This window comes from Taeniopygia guttata, chromosome 4A (genome assembly GCF_048771995.1).
Source record: "Taeniopygia guttata chromosome 4A, bTaeGut7.mat, whole genome shotgun sequence".
Classification (NCBI taxonomy): Eukaryota; Metazoa; Chordata; class Aves; order Passeriformes; family Estrildidae; genus Taeniopygia; species Taeniopygia guttata.
Window position 1 is genome coordinate 11,099,981 of NC_133029.1, and position 4,944 is coordinate 11,104,924.

At 48.2% G+C, this 4,944-nt stretch overlaps 1 protein-coding gene and 1 long non-coding RNA gene across 4 annotated transcripts in view; both read right to left on the reverse strand.

Annotated features, from left to right (window-relative positions):
- LOC100231283 (synaptotagmin-like protein 2) overlaps positions 1-662 on the reverse strand; it is a 33,929-nt gene extending 33,267 nt beyond the window's left edge. The window contains exon 1 of one of the 3 annotated variants that reach the window (XM_030272292.4): positions 380-662. The gene's annotated coding sequence lies outside the window, so the exon portion shown is untranslated. The remainder of the gene's footprint in view (positions 1-379) is intronic. The other 2 variants (XM_072929144.1, XM_072929143.1) reach the window with 2 other exon arrangements.
- A 544-nt stretch (positions 663-1,206) lies between these two features.
- Positions 1,207-4,772, reverse strand: LOC140684168 (uncharacterized). Its single transcript, XR_012055997.1, has 2 exons — positions 4,382-4,772; positions 1,207-2,045 (listed from the first exon to the last, which is right to left on the reverse strand). It is a non-coding gene; the product is annotated as an uncharacterized lncRNA (long non-coding RNA).
- Positions 4,773-4,944: the final 172 nt, after the last annotated feature.

Consider the following 4,944-nt stretch of genomic DNA (forward strand, 5'->3'; position numbering starts at 1 on the left):
ACACGGCACACGGACACGGACACGGACAGGGACACGGCACACGGCCACGGCACACGGCCACGGACACGGCACACGGACAGGGACACAGACAGGGACACGGACACGGACACGGACAGGGACAGGGACACGGCACACGGACACGGACCCGGCACACGGACACGGTCACGGACACGGCACACGGACACGGCACACGGACACGGACACGGACACGGACACAGACAGGGACACAGGGACACGGCACACGGACACGGCACACGGACACGGCACACGGCACACGGACACGGACACGGAGCGCTCGCACCGAGCCCGGCCCGGGGCTGCGCTCCCGCCCCCGCACACCGGGGCTGTGCCCGGCACGGCGAAGCCCCGCAGCCCTTACCTGCCCTCGGCGGCGCGGGGCGGGAGCGGGGCTGCACATCCCGGAGCCGGACCAGCCATCCCGGGGCCGGGCTATCCGTGCCGGGGCGGGGCGTTCCATCCCGGGGCCGGGCTATTCATCCCGGGGCTGGGCTATCTATGCCGGGGAGGGGCTATCCATCCCGAATCGGGGCTATCCATCCCGAATCGGGGCTATTCATCCCGAATCGGGGCTATCTATCCCGGGGCGGGGCTATCCATCCCGAATCGGGGCTATCTATCCCGGGGCGGGGCTATCCCCGGGCGGATAAACGTTTTCCAGACGGAAACCCGGGAAGAAGCAGGGGCGGGGGTCAGCGGGACCTGTGAGGGGAACGGTGGGGCTGGAGGCAGCCTGCGCTGGGGATCCTTTCAGTCCTGCCGAATACTATTATTGTATATTAAGACAATATTATATTAAGTAATTAGTGCCACCCTTGTCTCAGTCAGGGCAGGACTCGCCGTGGAAAGGCAAGGTGTTGGGAGGGGTGTAAGGTGTTAGAAGAGCAGACATAAGTTCTTAGGTGTTCGGAGAGGAGGTGTAGGCAGGAAGGCGCCCCCAGGGCTCGGAGCAGCCTCGCAGCCGGAGCAGGCAGAGCAGCAGCCCCATCTTCCCTTCAACAGGGCAAAGCTGCCTCCTTCTGAAACAAAACCTGATCCTCTCCCCTCGGTCTGTGCCCGGGGACAGGAGGGAGGGAAGAGGGCTGCTGGGGAACGAGCGTAGTGTTCAACTCAGCAAATATAAGGAGTGTTAATGATATGCAGGGAAAAGATTATACAGTCAATGAAAATCCAAGAGAACAGCAATGGTACAAAGGCAGAACCATTTTACTGTGATTTACCACGCAGGGGAGAGCTTGCTTTGGATTTGACACTTGGCCACGGAGCAGAAATGGATTCTCTGATGGTGGCACTTTATGTTAGAAAGTCATTCTTCATCCTGCATCCATCAGGGCACTTGTGGAGCACACCAGGTGTTTAAATTTACTTTGTATATTAACACCACAACAGCTGCAGAACCATGCCCTGCCTCTGCAACAAAACTCCCTCCAGCACTCCCATCATCCCGCCCCGCACAATCCAAGGCAGCCTAACCCCAGAGTATGTGGATGCTCCACCAGCATCCCCAGGAGGTCTGGGGCAGCATCATGAGCAGCTGTTTCTCTGCTTTTCATTTTTTCCTCGGGTCAGAAGGTCGGGAAGATCAGAGGAGTGTTCCTGTCAACACAAAAAGCCTGAGCCAGATCCACAAATGTGTCCAGATGCTTACAGTGACATTAATTCCATATGGAACTCAGTGACTACACACTGCTGTGGGTACAAGTGTCACAGTTGTATTGCGAGGTGTTGCACACAAACAAATCATTTTGACTGCAGCAGGCTTCAGTTTCCCAAAGCAATACAGGATAAGAAAACTTCCTCCATGGTCTGTGTCTGTCAGAGAGTCTGGGGCCAGAGCAGTGCCCAGGCAGGCAGAGGCACTGGGAGCATCCTCCAAGGCAGGACAGGAGCAGTGGGTGGGTGCTTCATCTCACTTCAGTGCTTAATTCTCCTTTTTTTCCCACGAGAAAGAAGAAAGCTTTTTTTTGACGAGGATTTTGCTTTAGGAAACTCTGGCTTTTGAATGGCTAAAAGGAAAATAGATCTTTCTGAAATGAGAAAAGGGACAATATAAAAATAAAGACCATTCTATACCCTTTCCAAGGAAACAGAATTGTGCTTTTTGATAATAAACTGTTCTCATTCTGGGGACTGAATACAGAGGGTTAGGTATATTTCTGACCAAGTTACTTTGAAGTGACAAGCCATGTGCTCTCCCCAGAAGAGTGTATATTTTTGTTACCTTACAGACTTTCATTCTCTACAAGATGAAAAATAACAGTGAGTTCATTAATTAGCTTTTAGGCAGCAAACACTCCACAAAAGCTTATAAATATTTTTTAAACCATAAACAAGGCTGTGCAATAAGCAAGCAAACTACTGTGCATTTGAAAATCAACCTAATGATGGATTTAGAGGCTTAAAACAACTCTTTCACTGCACTTGTTGGAATTTTTAATTTCACACTTCTCTTCATCCTCAGCCATCAGCTGTGATATTGAACTAGAGACCTTTATAAATCACTGGGTTAGAGTGAGTTTAGTGTTGTCACACAATTACAGATTTAGCTTATTTCAGAAGACAGCAGTTGGAACATTGCTGAGCTTTGTCAAGCAAAACATGGAATTCAACAGGAAGTTTTTTAATTAGGTTTCAGGCCAACAGAAGCAACTCCTAAATATCCTGGCAGTGCTCTGTTTGGATAATGCTGCCTTGCTTGGGGTTTGCCTCTGAGCTTCATTTTTTAATGACTGACACTTCTGTTTAGAGAGTGAATACATGGGAGCTGCTTGAAAGGGAACATTTCTAATACACTTCAGTGTACACAGGCTTGACTCACAAAGTCTTAACACACAACTCCTGGTAGTGGCCCCTTCCATTTTATCTCAAGATAGGAGTCTTTTCTCCACCCAAAGTGACTGCTGTACTCTGGGCTGTTCTCTCCTCTGAGCTGAGCACTGTAAGTAAGAGGTTCTTTTTCCCAGTGTAATTTAAAACACCAACCAAAGCAGATTTTGTTTTCTGTGTTCAGCTGCCCTGAACAGGCAGTGCTGTTCTCCAGGAGCAATGGGTTAGAAGCAAAGTCAGCAGCTGACAGGTGCCATCTATGACCTTCACAGGAGAGTGACCCTGCAGGCCCTGCAGGAATAGTGCTGGGGAACATCTGGTTTGGGTGGAATGAGCCCCAGGTGGGGAATAGTCAAACATAAACACTCCTGCTGTTCAGAATCCTCTGAAAAACAGGGTAATGGTTGTAATCTTTTGCTATGAGCTATACCCATTCTGTAACTGGTAATCTCAGCCCATCATCTCAAGATTAAAGGGCCACATGTTGATACAGAATTTGTGTTCTTGGCTCCTGTTCTCTGGTCAAACTGAGCATTTCACCCTCCAGGAATGTAGTTCTGTCATTTTTTCAATTTGGTAAAAAGTGAATGTAACAAAGCAAAAATACATATTAGCTGAGGGAGCTTTAAATGCCAGGGAAAGGACTTTAGTGTTGATAGGTGAGAGGGAATTAGAGGACACACAGATACTGTGGTAAAAATACAGGATCGTGCAGGTGCTGACTTACTCAGCAGGGTGGCAGTGGTTTTTTGCATCTTCTTGAAAATTGCTGTTTTATGCAAAGGATCAGGGCTCTGTGAGCTACCAGTCAGTCTCCTGGGTATTATGGAGCTGCCACAGGCAATCACTGAAATGTCTGTAGGTTATCTCATGTTCAGATCATTTGCAGTCATCCATGGTTAAATGACTAGAAATCAGCAGCAGCTCCCATTTTAGGCTTTGGGGAAAGCCAGTAAGAACTTCCCATGAGTGCTTGTGATCCCTCCACTCTTCCTCAGTGAAGGTGAATCTAAATTCTTTTCAACTTTTGGAAGAAATCTGAATTTGAATTTCAGTCTTTCAATGTACTGGGGGACTCTGGGTCCCCTGTGATTCTTGGACAAGAAATTTAACAGTTCCAAGACTTGCCCTGCCCACTCTGTGGGAGTACTGAGTGAAGTGCTGACAGTCAGAACTAAGGAGAAGACATCTCCAAAACTTTTGGAGATAGCTCATATAAAAAAATATCACCAAACCCTGCCATCTGCCCAGAGATTATTCAGGCATCTGCCATGCACTGAAACATCTGGCAGAATAAAATAGTGCATAAACCTGATCCCAGCAGTAACTGAAGCAACCAGCAATCTGACTTCTTTGCTGAAGAATCTGCTACCATATCACATGAGAGATGAGGGAGAGCCTGGCCATACCTTTCTCCTCCAGCCTCACATGGCCAGATGCTGAACCCCACCTTCCAAAAGGGCTTCCCATAGGATCATCAAGCATGAATTAGTCCCGTGTTTTCAACAAGCACAGGAAAAGTCCCTGGCCATGTTACCTGTCCCAGGTGCAGGCACACATGTACAACAAGGCAATGCTGCCCTCTGCTCTGTCTTCAGACACTCATTCCCCTGGCTGTGTCCCAGAGCCAGCTACTCCCATTGCAGCTCAGGGCTCTGAATCAGCCTCTGTCAAACAACATGGAGCACAAAAAGCAAATCTGGCTCCTGCAGGAAGCTGAACAAAATGTATAAGATACACGTTTTTAATTGAAAATGTACTGACAATAAATTATCTACACATGCCCATTTTTAAAAGGAAATTACAGAATTAACAGGAAATAAAGATTATTCATATTAGGTCTGACCCCAACACTAGTAATCAGGTTGACTGCTAAATAGCTCCACAAATACTTTTCTTGTACTCAGAAGTACTTAGATAGGCAAATACTGCAGGGCCTGGCAAAAGTGGGAGAATTTGGGCTTCTCTGATTCAAAGGTTTATTATTAACAAAACCCTCAGTTGCTCAGACCCCACAGAATGGTTTGAAGTGAACAGTCACACCACTAGTCGGAGAAAGGCACACATGAGATAAAGGAGAATGAAACAGCTCACTGACGT